Source organism: Cuculus canorus, chromosome 3 (assembly GCF_017976375.1).
Source record: "Cuculus canorus isolate bCucCan1 chromosome 3, bCucCan1.pri, whole genome shotgun sequence".
In the NCBI taxonomy this organism is placed as follows: Eukaryota; Metazoa; Chordata; class Aves; order Cuculiformes; family Cuculidae; genus Cuculus; species Cuculus canorus.
The window spans coordinates 82,226,528-82,245,718 of NC_071403.1; positions in this window are offsets into that span (position 1 = coordinate 82,226,528).

Consider the following 19,191-nt stretch of genomic DNA (forward strand, 5'->3'; position numbering starts at 1 on the left):
CTTGCAGGACAGACCTCTTAATGGCTTTTTGAAACTCTTATTGTAGTCTCCACACACACACACAATCTTTTGAGTCCATTTGCAATTAGATGATGCTTTAATCTTGAGATAGAACAATGCTAATTATTTGTTAAACAAATGTGACAGAAGATGCCAAAAAGCTCATAGTTTCTTAGGCTGTGCTTTTGTTAAAAAATGGCAAGGAAAAAAACCCTGCACATAGCCCTAAGGTGTGGAAAGCTGACAGCTTCTGAGTGAGACCAATTGAATTAATTTATTATCCAACTATATTTTGCAGTGTGCTTTTGTATTTTTCAGTATTGCTTTGTGTCAAAGGGTTATTGGCGAGTATTGAAGTTGCAGCTACTTCCATGCAATGCCTATACAGGCTTTGAATATTATGCATCTTTGCACAAATGTTGAAGCTTTTTTAAAGGTCTTTGCTGTAGGCAAGTCCCTGCTCCTCTCAGGAGCCTGTCGAATTCTCTTCGTGCTCTTTGCTTGCTGTTTAACAATGCTAGCTGGAGCCATCCTGTCCTCTAGAAACTTGAAGTGTAGTATATTCAGTTATTCTTGGGAGAGACACAATCTTTCCCTCGCCCTAGAGGACCCCACCCGACACACAACCCATGACAGAGCAAGAAGTAAGCACATTTTTGACTCTTCAGGGTTTTTTTTTGAAAAGCATATGCAATGTGTAGCATTGATACAACAAACTGGAGACAAATTAAACATTTTTTCCATCTGCTACATAATAAGAAAAGCTTTCAGGCAACAGATGAGACTTTGCATTTAGATGGTGATTTGGAAAGAAGGCAGTGAATTGTCCTGATGCATATGAAAGCGTGAATAGGTGCAAGGATGCGAGAATAAGGAGTTGGGGGATTGCTGGGCCTCTAGTACTACTTTGTCCAGGAAGCATTGCAAGAGGGCTCGTGTGCTGGGAATGCTGCTGAATTTGCTTACTGTGGGAGCTGAGACGATGGCTGTGGAAAGGTGGCTGATGATATAAAACATAGGCACACTCAGCAGGAGGTTTAAAGCTGGAGGTTAAATGAATGTCTGCAAGACTGGCCTTAGGCTCTAGCTAGAATGAAGGAATTGACTGCTACCCTGAATTTCCTGATAGCTCATCAAAAGCCGGATACGAGGTGGAGATATCTACGTAGATAGCTTGTTAAGCTGACACATACACTTATTTTGAAGTTATTATGAAAAATATGAAGATCAACTTACTGTACTGGTTGTCAAATTCACAGGCAGAGCACAAGAATTTACTGCACAGTGTACTTATGTGCTCCTGGAGTGGCACATTCCTCAGTGGATAGAGGGTGTTATCAAGCATAGTGTGTGCTGCGGTGGAGTGTTGCTGTGAACGCAGTCTACTGCTCTTCTAACACTCAGCTGAAGTCTTGGATGGTGTTTCTTCTCTGTCATGAGGGAAAGTGTTCTTCAGGATTCTGTAGGTGAGACAGTTCACATGGCCCTTGGAGGCAGAGATGAATTTGGTTATGGATGGAAAACGCCATTTCGGAAATTGTCATGGAGGGCTCATTTATTTACAAGTGCTGTCACCTTGTTTATTATTAGTTCTTGGATTTGCAGTATTCTCTAGCTATATATGCATACACATACACACATATAGAAAGAATAACGAACTCCTCAGCTCTATGTTACTATTAACTGTTTGTCAGCAAAACTACTGTTCTTAAGAATTATGAATTGCAGTGACCCCAGTTTTGGCAGGAACTGCTTAATGCATATGAGTCTGCCTCAACATTTGCTATCAGAAATTTTTAACTCAAATGCCAGCTTTTGTGTGTGATTCATGACTACGGTAAGTCAATACATATCTATTCCTCCATTTCTCCTCTCCGCTCTACTTGAAGTGGAAATTTTGTTCTGCTTACCTTTTTGAATGACAGTCCATAGTGAGGGTCTACCAAGATGGTTTCTCCTCAAAAGAAATGAAACTGATCTAGGGATGTAGGTTTGTATTCATGCTGCCACTTTCTTTTATTACACAGAAGACACTAGTGGTATCTTAGGGCCGTTGTAGAGAGTCCCTGCTTTTGCAAACCTGGCCGATGTCTGTTACCTACTGAGTAAGAACTCTGTGTAGATATTGTAAATGCAGAGAAACTTTCCTTGCTGCTTGCAACAGCTTTCTCATTGGAAATGCCTTTAAAAAAAAATGACAATGCAGTTTTCTTAAAGACTAAAGATGACTCACTCAGCTTGTGAGATTGTTTATAACAGCTCCATCCAGTGGCTTCTGCTATAATATGACCTTCAGGGCAGAAAAATGATACTTTGAGACATGATTTGACAGTTATCACCTTGCAGAAGAAAACAATTTAAAAATGAAGATGTGGTGTTTATATTTTGCATTTAGTTGTAAGCAATTACTCTACTTATATTTATACTTGTATCAAATGGCTTCCACCACTTGGCATGCAATGAGGGACCACTCCTGTTCAGTGGCTGGAACATAAATTGTGTTGTTATGAAGATGAATAGAGTGCTTGTGTACAATGGATTTTGGAAAGGCCAAAATAACCCAGGTGAACTCGCTTGTGCAGGAAAAGCCTGCTGTACAGTTCAGAAGAGAATGATGGAATTGTTCAAAGAGTTTTTGATGTCATAGTTTTGTTGAAAAATGCAAATTTGTTTATAAAGAATCTTTGATTTCAAAAGTGTCAGCTATAATTTAAAAACTTTTTTTTGCTTTTTTTTTATGCAAACTATTTTAATCAGGTTGATTTTAATTTTTTTTTGTTTTTCCTTTATGGAAAAGATGCAGGTAGATTTTCAGATTGCAAATACTTGAGATTTCAACTTTTCTTTCCCTTTCAGGGTAGGAAAAAGCTTTCAAAATCTCAAAAATTCTCATGGGTCAGGAAAAAACCGTTTCCCACACAGCTTTAGTCACTGTGCCTTGGATTGGGCGCTGAGAGCACATCAGAGATTTTGTCAGCCTCATTGATTGCACAAACCAGCCTTGTTATGAGGAAACATTCCTCGGCCAGAAAGTACTCTGACATTTGTCTGTAGTTTTCACGTTTAGGAGAGATTATTGTCTCCAGAGGGTCATTCTTAATGATTTAAATCTGAGACAGATCGTTTTTTCTGGCAGTGTGTGTGTAATTTAATCCATATATTGTTGAAAATGTTTGGAACGAGCTTTGGGTTGCTATATGGATGTGGTCAGTCAATATGGATGGCATTCAAACTTGCTGAGTAGGTGGTATAAATTATAAGAGAACCTGGAAAGCCAAAGCAAAAGAGAAGATATTCAAAACAGGGTAATGTGGAAGTAGAAATGTTTCCCACTGGGATTACTTTGGAAGCAAACAGTATGAAGTTTAGAAAATTTGCTCCTGTTAATTACATGTTGGATAACATCACATAGACCATGTGACCAAGAGTATGTAAAATTTTTGTTTGTTCCCTTTGCAAAGTACTTGATGGTGACTTTAGGCACATCCTCTGAGCAAGGGATGGTGTGTAAACTGTACCACCCAAGGAGTAGCCCCGGGAGGCAGCGTGACTCACGCACGTTGCTGAGACAAAAATCCCTCCCTGCTTTCCCTTGGCTTGTAAGACTGTAAAATAGAAAGATACTACTGGTTGTTTTCCATGGTGAAGTTTGTCTGCAGTGGCACAGCTATATGGATTAGTTGAGAGTGGGGGAAGGGTGCTTGGAGTCTTGGCTCCTCATCTTCAAGAAGGGGATGTGTGGGCAACTGCAATTCATATTGTAGTCTAATATCAGAGTAACTTATTGAAGTGAGATATTTCTTGAGATGAGTTTGGTAAAGCACTTCAACAAAATTTCAGTTATTTTAAATGCTGAGTGGATTTAAATATATACTTAAAAATAAGTGCTCTGATACTTCACCAGAGAAAAATGTTACTATGAGATTATATTCCCCTGCATATGTGTTGCTCCAAGTTACAGTTCAGCATGTTACATCTAGCTTCTTTGAATTACTGCCCTGTCTTGTGGTAAAAGGGCTTTTTGCCAGCTTCAGTTTTGGATACCTTACTATTTCTTGCTAATTAGAAAAACATTTTAGTGTTATTTATTAGGACTTGACACTATCTATTAACATTATTTCTGCATATTAATGCTATGCTTTGTTTAAAAAGAAAGAAGACCTGTGGATGTGAAATACTCTAGGTAGCACCCTACATAAAAGTAGAATTCAACAGTGGTGTTTTTCCCAGAGGTGCAAAATCCAGTTCAATATACATCTATCACGTTGAACTGATTAGGAAGATATCTTAACAGGAAGAGAGGCAAATTTCAGGCAACAAGTTGAATTTAATTCTTCCCCTAGACTTAATTTTGCAAAAGAAATTAGACCTCCTGTTTTCCATCCCTTAGCACTTACATTTCTTCCTTTATTTTCTGTGGTTTCATTAATTGTCAACTGAATGACACATTCAATCCATAGGATAATTTCTTAAACAGTTTTATGATACTGCTCTTTCAATGTTTGTTTTACTGTAGGTTTAGTGTAAACCTGTGCAAAAGATAGTTTTGGGAGGCTCCATTGGAACTACAGTTATAAATATTTCACTCAAATTAGTAGATTAGCGCTAAAGCTAACCTCTTAATTTTTAAAAACTGTATAATTTTTATTGACTATTTTTAATCGGCCTTGGTATGTTGAGAGAGAAGTTTGTGTGTTGTTTTTTTTGTTCTGGAGGTTTTTTTTTTCATTTGTTTAACCTTCCACCTATTGAATCTGTTGGTTATTTCTCATGTGAATTAAGAAATAGAGAAGTGACAGATGCAATCTCAGAGAAGATAGTTTGGAGTGTGCACTCAATTCTGGCACTTAGTTATCCAGAGAACTTGCATTCATACTAATGGAAACTCTGTGCTACCTTACTGTGCAGAGCTACATAAGTTATATGAAGGATTTAAGCATCCTAGAAGACTTTAAAATTACTGTTTCACTTATTTTACTGAATGGCAAGCTTGTAGCTTTGTACTTGAACCCACTGAAGACCATTGTGTAGCACTGCTGCTGCTTAACTAGACGATGAAGGAAATACTGGTTCAGAGATTAGTGTTTTATTCTTTTGTGGTCCATTTGCCTCTGGATAAAGTTTTTGCCTCTTTCTATACTCTCATCCCATAGTCAGCAGGCTATTTTGCTCTCTGTGCTAGCACAACAGTGTATGGCTAATAGAGGACTGCTGGCTTGGTGTTGGAGCATGTACCCTTCACACGCAGTGAAAGTCATCTCTCCTTATTGCTGACTAACAGCCCATATCAGGTATCAGGCGGGAGGGAAGAGGTACCTTTGACCTTCTTTGTTCCTTGAAAGCAATTTACTATGTATTTTCTTCCTGAAATTTCAGTGGTTTACTGTTAAAATTTCTTCATAGCATCTCAAATGGGCATAAGTGATTGACCTATGTCATCAATGTTATTGCAGTCGTAAAGCTGTAAAGAAGACACTTGTGAGATTCAATGTTACGTGTGTCCTTAATATATCTGCCTACGTTAGATTACTGAGGGATGGTATCCAAAAAACGCTTACCATTCATAAACTGAAAAGAGAAAAGGATGTTTCCCACTCATCTTATGGAGTAGCTTATGATGTGTAGCTGATAAAATATAGGCTAAGTTTAGCACTATAAATTGTGCTTGTATTGGAAAGTGTAGGACATTCTGGAACTTAAGGTGCTTTTGCTAGAGAAAGGAATTATTTCAAGTAAACAAACTCAGCTATTTCCCTGCCTAACATAGGTGAAGACTTAGCTAATGCATTCCACCTGTGAGTCATAAGGGGAACTCCAGAAATGAGTGTCAAATTTTCTGATATGACATCTGAGCTAGTCATTAATATTTGGTTTTTCTTAATAAACTTCTAGAGATAGTTAAATTAAAATCTCACACTTTTTGCTTATTTGATGGAATCTTCAATTTTAAAAAGGTAGAAAAGGATATTTAAGTAACAATTTTTTCCTCCTTCTTCCAAACCTCCCTACTGTTGCTGACATTTCTACAGCTTGATTACGTACCTTTTTTATACAGAAACTTTCAGGAGTATGTGACATGATGGTGGTTACAAACTGGGCAGTAAGCTTCTAATAGTTACTATTTTTTATATAAAATTTATCCCTTCTCCACTCCTCACAGAATATTGCTTCTGGGGGCGAAACTCTTCCACAATCTCCTCAACAGTGTTGGATGATAAAGAAGTTGCAGACTGTGGGCTGTGACTGTGGGCTGTAACAAAAGTAACAAAGTTGCCATAAGGAAGAAAGAGGAATGGAAATAATTAAGTTTGTGTTGACTGCATTGTGGGTATTTCTTAGCATGAGGTCACAGTGGAGAACAATGTTTATTCATCAAGATATAATTGCTTGAAGCTAGATGTGTTTCTGCCTTCCATGCTGGTTTTCTTTGAATGCCTTCTGTTTAGGTTTTTGTTTCTTGTTGCTGCAATTTGCTATGCACTGATTGGGATGAATGTCATCAAAGGTCTTAAGCTTTTGATGTTTCTAATATAAGATGCAAATGTTTAACAGATGAAAACTATTTGCTAATAAGTAAATAAGTATCAAAAGCAGAAGTACAAACAAAAACCTTGTGTAATAGTTGCTAAGAAATCCAAGTGACTTATTATTTAAACAGTGGGCAGGCCCTTCTTTGATATATGTAAATATTTTCAGAAAGAGGCATCCTTGTATTGTTAGTGTAACTGTTATTTTCATTTTCCTTTAAATCTAACTTGGAAAATACTGAGGAAGTGTAGAACTGGTGAATCTTCTTAGCTGTATTGGAACTGAGGGGAAGGAGGGAGGACGGAGCCCAATCCACCTGTCTGCTTAGTTTGGGAGACTGTTCCTGACTCTCAAATCCGACAAACTGTGTTTATCCTGTACGGACTCCTACAAATTGCTTGTGTTCAATATTGAGCTTAACAGGCCCTTCTGAATGTCTGAAGTTTTTGCAGGCTGCTGTTAACAAATAATGGGCAGCTTAAAAGTGTCTACAATCAGGATTTCAAATTGAAAGGTGAACTTGTCTTGACTATATCACTAGAAGACCCATCTTGCTGCTAATCACTGCAGCTGATAGAGAGCAAGCCAGAAGAGCTGCTTTACCATCTTTTATCATGACAGCCTTATATTTCTAGCACTACAGCAGAAATCTGGCAATGGATATTGGGCTAGACACGTTATCTTGACTGTTTTTTGGCTGATCAGTGTTTAGGGGTCAAGGTACTTTGGCCTTTGGATTTATTCATTTGCCGTTTGGAGCGGCTGGAGTACTAAAACTGCTAAGCACATTTCTTGTGGAAGACCTCTTAAATCAAACACAGCTTAAATGAGTTACTGAAAAGAAACAGTTTCCACTTCTTCCTGAATCTGTCTCTCATGCTCAGTAATTGATGTCTAGTTTCATGAGTCATATTTAACTAGCCTCAGGTTAAATCTCTTACAGTCTAATTCTGTACATCCTTCCACAGTCCAAGTTTGTGCTGCGAGCTGGTGAAGGTTTTGCATGAGTAAAGACTGCCAGATGGGATTCTGCAGAAACTTGTACTGGTTTTATCTAGAACGGGAATAAACTTCAGGAAAAATCAGTATCTGTAGTTTGGCCTCTTGGGTGGCTGAAGAGGCACCCAGGATTGATCTGGGAATTCCCAAGGACATGAAAGATATGGAAGTTCTTGGGATCTGATGTTATAACACATGGGAAGCGAGCCAAAAACAAGTTTCAGGTTGGTATCCTAAGCAGAGATTTCAACAGGATTTATGTTAAAAACAGGCACGACAGCCAAAACTTGATGATCCCTGCAAGTAAATGTGGACTTCCCTATGTAGGAAGATGGGAGGTGGGAATACATGAGTTCTGCTATTTTGATTTCTGTTGCTACGATGAAGAGGCTCTCCTAAGCTGTGAAAGGTATGCACAGAAACTATTTTTTTGAGAAGACTTAACAGTCCTTCTGTTCCCCGATTTCTTTTTGTCTAGAATTTTGTTGTGGAAAGGGAAGAAAAAATGGAGGAAGAAAGGCATCTAGTAATGAGAATTTGCAATTTTGTTTGATGCAAAGGAAAATGTAACTACAGTGCCAATTTCCATTACAAACCAAACTTTCAACAATAAAGTCATCATACAATGTTGCTGCTGAAGAAACAAAATATATTGGAAGACAAAACACCAGCATTTTCCTGACTACTGTCAATCAGTCAAATTAACAAAGAGGGAGAAAGTCGTGCCCTTTTGTCTTTCCTTAGTTTGTTGTCTCAGTGCTGCGTGTATTAGTCTGTAACTGTCTTGCCCCTTTTCGTTTGTTTTCTGTTTTCCCTGTGATTGTTTTCTTTCATAATCAGAGCAATTAACATGCTGGCAGAAGAGAACTGCTCGTGGAGTTTTTTGTTTCTCTTTTCTTTCCCTTCTGAGTCTGGAGTAAAGTTTAGTGGATAAATAGACTTGCCTCTAATGAAAGAGGGGAAATTGCAAATCAGAATTTCACTACACAGATGTCATTAGTTACTCCCACAAGTTTTATAGGTGTGACATTAATCAGGTTGTGGGCCATGTTCTTGGAGTTTCAGAGGGATCTGACACCATGTGTGTGGCTCCTGTGTTCAGGGTCACTAGCTGAGTATGCAGAAAAAGATCACTTCCTGAGGTATCTCTGCCTTTGAATAGGTCTCTTCCGCCCCATGATGGATACCTCAAATAGCCAACACCTGAAGGGCATCACTTTTCTGGTATTGACACTGACAGATGTGCCCAAAGCTAAATTCTCATCTCCTCTTCACCTGAAATCTGTCTGGCCAGTTTGTGTACAGGCACTAGAAAGTTCCCATTTTTCATACTTTCTTAGAAAATTTTTAAATACTGTATAAAGGGGCAGCAAACGAGTTTGTGGCTTTGTCCTCAAGCATGCCATATGTTAACAATACTTGGGAAAGAAATCCCTTTGAAAAAGGCATTGCAGTTCTTTGCTGTAAAGATATTTCTCAACGTTACCTCACCTATGGTACCAGAGCAGGGGACAGATGATCATTTCCTGCCTCGCTTCCCTCCTCCTTTCACCCACCTTGTGAAATATCATTTGCATGGTAGATAAGTAATAAATTATTTGCATTCCCTCGCTTCCTTGCATATCTAACCATGTAGTCATCCTTTTTGCTCAAATCTGTCTGTCCAGTTGGTGGTGGTTTTAAATCAAGCACCTGCATGTCAGGCACATACTGCTTTGTACACAAGGTAGCACAGAGGGCCTGTATTTTGAACCACAATTCCCATCAGTTTCTATGACAGCCAGATTCTGTTGGAAGTTGTGTGCATCCAGCCCCAGACGGCACTGTGGAGAGAAAAGACATTGTAGAATTAGTTATCTATATTTTAATTCAACAAAATAACTTGCTAGTTTTCTTCCCTTGGGAAAATATCTCCTGATATAGATTTAGATCCACTCAAGCCTTGCAGTTTCAGTATTTAACAGAGAAACTTGGTTTCCTTCAGGCTGATGTATCTAACAACTTGGGAACTTTCTCCCCCTCCCCCTTTCCCCCCAAGAGATCATGCTTGCTAGACGGGCTTTCCCAAATTCTCACAGCTCTAATCTGGATACCATTTAGTGTGACAGCCTTCTTCCCGGGTTCCCACAGCTGGTTAGTGTTTTGAATTCCAGCCTCATGAACTCATATCAGGCTACATGGGCTAATGCTCTGAGCACAACCTAGAGCAGATATCTCTGATGACAGAGTAATGGAGAAAAGTGTGGTAGTTTCTGTGTGTTTATAAATGCACAGTCATTTGTGGTGGTCTTCAGTTTCTTTGGAGAGTAACTGACTGTAATGCCTCACAGAGGCATTTAAATGTTAGTGGAGGTGAAAATAAAATCATTTAAGTATGTTTGATGAAAGACCAGTAAAACAACCTGCTGCAATGGGAAAAGCTTATCACATCCCAAGGGTCATGAACATGTCTGAAAATATCACTCAATTACTGTTATCTCTAGCTAAGTCTTACAAAGGAAAAGTCCAGGAAAAATGTGTTCTACTCTCTCTCCTAACCTTACCTTGAAAAGACAGTGTTTCTAGCAACAAGAGATAGTAGTTGTCAAACAGTGCAATAGGCATAACACCCCCTGTTCAGGCCTGATGTGGACAACATCATCAAATTCAGTGCCTTGGACTCGTTTAGAGCTGGTTTTAGAAGCAGCTTCTGGTTCAGTGCTGTGCTGCTTACTCCCCGCATCTCCTGATTTGTGGAGGTCACTAGCATGTGACTGGATTAGCAGAGATACTTGGAACCCCAAACTCTACTTATGCATTTAAGAATCCTGTGCTTGGCACTGATGTTGGACCTGTAAATCTCTGAAAATCTGGCACCTAAAGGACTCCCAAAATAGAGTCGTCTTTAGGAACATTAGTTCTGAGATGTAACTAAGTAGACAAGTTAAAAACGAAATTGTAGAGAGCTGGATAACTTCCATTATAGACTACAGCAGCTCTACTGATCTGAAGAGGGATTTGATAACCTGTACCAATATAGGGTCTAATCTATCTCCTCTTCACTTGGTGAGTCTTCAGTTGTATTTTTCTTGAATTAACCCCCCCCCCCCATTCAGAATTCAAATAAACTGTACATCAACATAGAAGCAATTGGTGGCGTGTATTGAGAAGATGGAGAAGCACTGGGTAAAAGTCAGGCATTTTGTCTGCAGTTGTGCTGTTCAGAATACTCTTAGGGAGCTGTTTTACTTAAAAATTTTGAGGGTAAAGCTACACTCATGGCACATGAGAAGCAGGATTTCACTCTGAAGCATTTTCAAAACATTGAATGTTTGTTTTTCCTTTGTTGACACAACTGCATCCCATGACTTGCCCATCCTAATCCAGTGAGTAACAGTTGGCAATTTGAGTACTGTGTGGATGGGAGGTAGCTTTCCTTCATAGAGAGTATGTAAAGAAGATAGTTTACTAAGAATCTGTAGATGGATCTCTCTTCTTGTAATAAAAATCCATTCTGAGAGGTCAGATACCTAGGACATTTTTCAGTTCACGACCATTTCTTGGATAGCCCTTTGACGGGTAGAAAGTCAGCAGAGACAAAGATGTGGCCTGATAAAAGAATATTGAAGTAGTCAGAATTTTAGAGTTTGACGAAGTGTAGTAAAACACAACTTAAATCAAACAAGTACATCATTGGGTCTTAAAAGAAAACATGATTATTTCATGTTGTTTTTGTAGGAAAGCAGTCTTTTCCATATCATGCCCTTCTGTGTAATCAGATTATTAGTGTTTCAACATGTGAGAATTTTGATTTCTGTATGAAAGTTGAATGTTAAACTAGAAGCAAGTTGTAATCTACCAAAAACAGAATCCTGGAAAGCAACCTCCTCTACAATCCCATTTTTAAATTTATCTGGTTGTTTAAATTTGTGTGTTTGCTGCCTATTGAGGGGCAGTTTCAGAACTTCACTCCTCCTGTACTTCAAAAGCCTTCTCATTTCCCTTCTAAACGTGATAGCTCTCAAGCATTTCCAGGTGACATGATCATCCTGTTATAATGGGGGGGTTTAACCTGGATATCCTCTAAAATGTGATACATCATCTCAGCATTTACATTGGAGAGGAAGAAGCTGACTGGTTCCACTGCTGAATTCCAACTAGGAATTATTCAGACCTTTAGGAAACATGGGAGAGCAAATGTTTACTGACCGTGTAATTAGCATGATGATTTGCTTTGTCTATTGGCCCTTAGCACCATATTTCCTGTCTGAGCAGTGGAAAGCAAAAATATTAGTTGTTGTTTTACTAGAGGAACAAGTGTCTTCCAAATGAACAAATGATCTATTACCAGTCTTGCAGACTCTTCCCATGGGAATAGGCATTTTGCTTCTTTTTTTACAGCTAATTTCTTTCATATAACAGGTTCCCAGACACATCAAATGCCTTGCATGTTAAGCTGTTGGTTAAGATTTATAGTCCCTGTGTTATCAGAGTGAATTACACTGTGGCTGGCAGTCAGACTTCTTATGGACTTCTGTAAAATAAATTAATTAATAAATTGTTTTTAATATATAATGTCTTTCTGAAACAGAAGAGATGCCCAAGTCTCTTGGGTTCAGAAGGCATTGCCAGGCTTCCAAGGCTCAAACACTGAATATTATTCTTTTCCTTGCTGAAAGATTAAAATATTACACACAGCATTGGTGGGTCTTCCATAGATAGACAAAGGCTGTTAAAGAGATTTGGAGTGAAATTCAGGGCCTGTGCAATACTTTGGTGTCAACAGAGCTCAGCTGGAGTCATGAGAGGAAAATATAGACTGAGCAGACTGAAGAAAAAACACTTTCTACACATGTTTTTTAGTCTTGATCTTCAGCATGCAGTGGCAGAGTTGGAAATATGTTAGTGCTTTTTTAATAAGCTACGCCATGTGAGCCTTCATCCAGTACTTTTCTTTTCTAGTTGTAAAAGTGACATGGAAGCTTCTTTGCAGTAGCATAAAATGGAGTATGAAAGTGAAATTTGTGGTTAGAGAAGTGACTTTGAAAGGTGAACTAAATTTCCCATAAACTTTAAAAGAGATTTTCTTTAAACTGATTTGACAATTTATATTTTATGAGGTAGCCTGGAATTGAATGGATTTCACTTCTCAGAGAGTCAAGAATTGTGTATTGAGATGCAAACAAATTATTAATTTGTGGACAGGATTGATTTGTGAAGTGGAATCCAAGAGACTGCTGTTCTTCAAATTCTGCAGCTTTTTTCTATCTCTGTAATAAACAAAAAAACATCAGGTTTTTTTTTTTTTCGAAATAGAGGAAGCAACACCTGCACTTATTTTCTCTCACTTGTCCTTCACCACTTTCCATTACAAATCTTGAATTCTTTAAACTTCAATTAGAGATGCTTTTTTTTTAAAACAACTGACAATGCCAGCCCCCTTCCTCCAAATCAAATGCAAACAACTCAAAAATCTCGATATTTAAAAACATTTTAAAGGCAGAAAGTGGCAAAGGGAGTAGGCACTCTTAACCCAGAAATATTTCATTCTACAAACTTTGACCAACAGAAATGGGAGCTGATGCATTTCTTACCTAATAACTTAGCTCTATTTTTATCTGTTTCAAACAAAGGAACTGATGTTTCTTGCTAATGCCTACTGTTCAGCCAGCAGCCCTGATACTGCATCACATCTGCTAGTGCTTTGAGATACCTCTGTTCTCTGAAGTGAGACCACACGATCTATTAGACCAGGGAGTCAACCTCAGGTTTGAGCTGATCTGTAATAACAAAACTTAAGTGCTGATATTTTAGCCACTCATCTACGCAGCCCAAATATTTACTGCCTTTCTTTTTCTCAGTCGAGATTTCACATTTGTTTAATTTCTAAGAATTATACTGTTTATGTAGTTCCTGGCTATTAATGTAGTCAGTTCTACATATTTATGTTTCTATAAACTACAATAAAACTTCCACAGTGTAGTTACATAGACTATTTCAAATTGTAGGGTAATTATTAAGTCATCCTGATGGCTATTATTATTATTGCATTGATAATTGCCTGATTTTCTTAACCAATATTTTACAAAATGGAGTAGATGATCTTTTCTGGAAATGTGTATTTTAAAATGGGCTCACTTTTGCTTGAGCAGATTAGAAATCTGGTTTTCATGTTCTTTATGTTACATTTTTCTGTAATAGTAAGAAAACTACAAAGCTCTGCTACTGTTAGTGTTTTATCTTAATACTTTTGCATCTTGGAGGAAGGATGGTGATTTAAGTCATATGTCAAAATGAATTTGTCTCATTCTAGTCTTTAATAGCCACATATCTGTATCCCAAATCTCGTTTCTTGCCTGCACTTCATGCAATTGATGAATTTCAGCACAAGAGAGAGATGGAGGTTGTAGGTAACTACATTAGTTGGTGCATTCATCATAGAACTGTAGAATGGTTTGGGTGGAATGGACCCTAAAGATCACCTAGATCCAGTTCCCCCCTACCCCTCCACCTGCTGTCACGCTTCTTTTGGTGCAGTCCAAAATACAGTTGCCTTTGTGGGCTGCAGATGTACATTGCTGGTTCATGTTGAGCTGCTCATCCATGAATATCCCCAAGTCCTTGTCCTCAGGGTTACTCTCAAACCACTCTCCACCCAGCCTGTAATTGCACTTGGCATTCCCCTGACCCACGTGCAGGACCTTGTATTTGGCCTTGTTGAACCTCATGAGGCTGACATGGGTTGACCTCTTAAGCTTGTCCAGGTCTCTCTGCATGGCATCTCTTCCCTCTAGTGTGTAAACCATGATTGGTGTCATTGGCAATCCTATTGTCTGTATCTCTGACGAAGATATTAAACAACACTGGTTATAGCTGTGGAATGCCACTAGTCACCGGTGTCCACCTGGGCATTGAACCATAGATCACAGCTCGCTGAGTGTGAATATCTAGCCGATTTTTCATCTACCAGGTGGCCCATCCCTCTGATCCATATCTCTTCAAGTTAGAGACAAGAATGTAGTGTGGGATAGTGTCAAATGCTTTGAATGAGTCTAAGTCAATGATGAATGATGTCAATTACTTTTCCCTTATCCACCAATGCTGTGATTCCATTGTAAAAACCCACCAAAACTGTATTATCTGCCTTTATACCTGCTTGCCTAGTTCTTCTCTGCCTGATCAGTAACTTGAGATCCTGATGTTATGAAGTATTAAAGTGTCTGTGCAATTTAGGTATCGCAGGCACTTTTATTGAAATTCAGACTGTCACTAGTGATATGAGAGCTGATGTAATGCTATTGCAACCATGCAAGTTTACATATGTTTAAAATCTGAGATCAGCAGACACATTTAAAATTATTAGGCTACAGGCTTAGCTACTGAATGTCTTGTGAGCTGTAATAATTAATTAAGAAATAAAAAAGGTAACACTAACTTACTTGACTACAATGAGTTTTTTTAAATAAATGTGTACTAAGCATGATTTTTAAAAAAGAAATTGCTCTCTCCCTGCCTGAATTATTCTGTGATTAATATACAGGCAGAGATACATTTTAAATTAGAGATTGCATGCAGTGTAAACTTTCTGCTTTCCTGACCTTTATAGTATTAATAATTTTCATTTATTTACTTTTATTCTTTTTTTTCCCCACAGACAATGTCATGTTTCAGGATGCTCTTCTTAAAGTGAATATTGTTTGAGATCTTGTTTTTTTTATATTGGAAACACAGTAGGACTTTAGTCTATTGATGTTTACACATGGATTTAAATTTCAGTAAGTGAGTGAACTTGTGTAAAACTGATCAGATTTTGTTATAAAAGTACAGCTAAATTTTGAGACTGGGCAGATGATAGTCTAAACAAGTATTCTATATTGTTGAAGCCTTGTAGCAATACAGAAATAATTCTGCAATGTAAAACTTTAAAATAAAAAAGGACATATGCAAGTTTACAATGGATTTATGCTTGTTTAAGTTGTATTTATTAGAATGACTGTGTTTATCTGTATTCTGCAGGAGTCAAAATTCTGGTGTCTACTTTTCTATCTCCTACAATGTTTTGCAACTTGGTGTCATAATGTAAATGTTGGAAGTATTTGACAGTTGGGTTTACCTTTTTTAAACAACAAAAAAAGTATGTCTTTGTTCTCTGTTGGTTTGCTGGGCAAAAGCAGGCAAAAGAAGTATTTTTTTGTTGTTGAAATCTTCTCAGGGCAATAGTTTGAAAACACAGTAGGCAACAATTGTGTAATAGTGTTCATCTGTGATATGACTGTAGGATTTTAAGGAAAGCAGCAATGAAAAAGGAACAGTATCTGCATAACTATCCAAAAAGTGCAGTTGCCCTTCTACTCTGAACTTTTTCTTTGGAAGCTTTTCTGTGGAGAGCTTTGTATGGTAGAAAAGTATTTTTTTCCTTGCATCTGGGGAGGTACAGTACAGATTAGAGGTCAGATTTTTGAAGCATATCACTAACTGAAGATCCAAGGGTTAGCCCAAGTTTTGTGGAAAATCTGTAGCATAACTGGAAAACAAGTTTTTAAACCTGAACCAGAGGCCAAATTTCTGAGAATCGTAATGAGATCTTCAATAAAGAGAACCACCCTCTGTCTTCCTTGAGCAGTTATGTTGTTTTTTCACAAAGCTTGGCAAGTTTAAGAGCAACCGAAGTGGAAAGTCTTATAATGCAAAAAGTTAGGCAATCCTAATGATATCTGTCACCTCTCCTGGAGATAAAGCACTGAAAACAGTGCTATGTCTCAAGATATTGTGACATATAAAGCACTTCCTGGCTTAGAGTGTGACTAAGAGTGAAAAGGGAGAAATTAATTGAATGGAGGGTAGCTATCAGCAAAACGGACAATCTTGTTGTATTTCAAGGAGGGAACATCTAAGGAGAATGAGAACAGGGGCAATACAAAGAGGGGACCTTGAACCTGATTTTGCAGTGAATGTGATAGGTGAATCTCTGGTAGCAATTGTGTTCTTTCTACAACCTCTATTTTGTAAGGACCAGTCAATGAAGTAGGAGAATGGCAGAGTAGTATATTTCTTTACCTTAATAAAAATTACAGTGATCAGTTTAAGCAAGGAAGTGTCCGAGAAGCAATCCATTAGCAAGTTTCCAATTCACACCAGCCCGTGCTGGGTTTGCCTTCTTATCAGACAAGATAAACCCACGGAGAGAAAGCAAAGAGCAAGCCACTTTTTCTTGTCAGGCAGCTTCTCCAACACATTCACTGGAGTGGGATTCTTTCCCTACAGAAAACCTACACATGTCACGTGTCAGGCTCTTTCCAGAGGGTGGGAACCTTTTTGCTTCCCTTCTTTCTGCTTCTCAAAAGAGTCAAAGACACCCAGTGAGCACTTGTACGCATATAGTTAGTTGGTGGTCTGCCTGCTGGCTTGCACATTGGGCTTTTTCCAGAGGGGTAAGTTAGCATGTGGTTTCCATCTTGGGAGCTCTCAAAGCCTTCTCACAGTGACACATGAGCAAGTTTTAACAACTTGGGAAGAGTGCAACTCCTTTCAGGTATTTGGGCTTTGGTAGCCCTCCATTTGCTTAGGTACACACCTGAAAATAGATGTTTACAAAAGGAGCATAAGGCATTTTGATTCTCCTTTTTCAGTGCTTCTTAGCTGTGATTGCTGGTCAGTTTTTCCTCTTCAGCATCTGGTCTGCAGTCTCCGGAGTGTACTTCTGCACTGTAGAATCTGCAGTGGGGCTGTTCAGACATGCTCATAACTTCTTTATCTGCTAAACTTCCTCTTTTCTCTTTGAGGTGGGAAAGGAAAACGTTTCTCTGGGGAAAGGTTTTGCCCTGTATGATGACTTGAGGATGTCACTTTCCTTTAGTCTCTACCTCCTTCCCTTTTCTGTGTGTATATTCATTGAATAATCATTCATCCATTAGGAAGCATTTTCTTATCCTTTTATATGACAAGATGTTTCAGCTTCGATTCTGGAACAGGCACCTGTCTGAGGATGGCAGACCCTGAGAGGAAAGAACTAGTTTGCAGGACTTTCTGGTTTCATTTTTTTGCTGTAGGCTGCCTAGTCCTGTAGGTAAATCTCTCTGCTCTCATTACTCATCCGTAATGAATGAATAACAGTTTCTCCCACCTGTGTTGTTTGTGTCTGCTTTGACTTGATGTTTACACTACATATGTAGTGCCTATCACTATGTGTCCATCTTTATCGTACTCTAGTTAATTATTCTGATATAAACAGTATTTTTATGAAGAAAAGTAGAATAGTTTGGGTTGGAAGGGACCTTAAAGCTCAACCTTGTTCATGGGCAGGGGCAACTTCTACTAGATTGAGTTGCTCATAGCTTCATCCAATATGGTCTTGAACACTTCCAGGGATAGGGCACCCACGACTTCTCTGGGCAACTTCTGGTGCCTCACCACTCTCACAGGAAACAATTTCTTCCTAATATCTCATCTAAATCTCCCCTCTTTCAGCTTAAAACCATTACCCATCGTCCTGTCACTACACTTCCTGATAAAGAGCCCCTCCTCACTGTTCCTGTAGGAACCCTTTAAGTACTGGAAGGCTGCTATAAGGTCTCTCTGGACCCTTCTCTTCTCCAGACTGAAGAACCCTAACTCTCAGCCTGTCCTCGCATGCAAGGTTCTCCAGCCCTCTGGTCATCTTCATTGAAGTGAGTCCAGAGGATGCCACATATCCATGGCCTTCCAGTGCTGAGGAATGACAATGCTTCTTGATATGAGAAATCACAGTTTTGTAAAAAGTTCAGGCTTTCAGAATTATGCTTTAGAAAACCTTAATGTGCTGCTTAGATGCAACAGCCAAGACGCCTCTAAGCTTTTGCCATACTCTAATCTTATTTCTTCCTTCTCCCCCTAGTCCTGCAGTTAGATCCCATTGCCTTTTTCTGGTTTTATGAATGGAATGTCATGATCTGCATCTGCATAAAGGTCCTTTCATTAGATGCTCCCTCTGTTCTTAAGGCATTTATGGAGGTTAATTTGGGGAAAAAATTCTTTGCGATACATGACATTTTCCTTCCATTATACTTCGGCTGTCCCAGATTCATGTGGAAAGACTACACATAACATCTTATTTGTAAGAATGTGTATAATCCTCATTCATACAGACAAGAATATTACAATGTATTCTTTCTACAGGAGAAGAGCTCTGGCTGGACAGAGCAAATTTCATGATGGCTCTAAAGAGTTTTTATCAAAATCCTGAATTGACATAACTAATTTGCAACACTTATGTGCTATCTCAATCAACATTACCAGAAGACCAGATGCATAGCTCAAATCATTACCAACTTTATCACTGCCTTTACCTCTTTTACAGAGTTTCTGGTAACATAAACATTTGCAGCCCAAACCTAGAAGGTCTTGTGGGAAACTGAACCAACGCTTTTTCTTTTTGGTAGTGGTTTGCTCATCCTTCTTTTTTTTCTTTTTTTTTTTTTTTTGTTGCAAAACATGCCAGCAGATGTAAATATGAATCATATTTCATTCTCAGACTCCTTATAAAAATACACTCAGAACTAAAGCTTGAGTAATAAAAATTTTCAAATGCATCTCCAAACCACACTGAAACATCCTACCCCCAAACGAGTCGAGGCTTGGCTTGCACACCTATGTCTGAAAATGAGAAGAGAAGCAACACTGATAAACTGACGTATGTGTATGGATGCA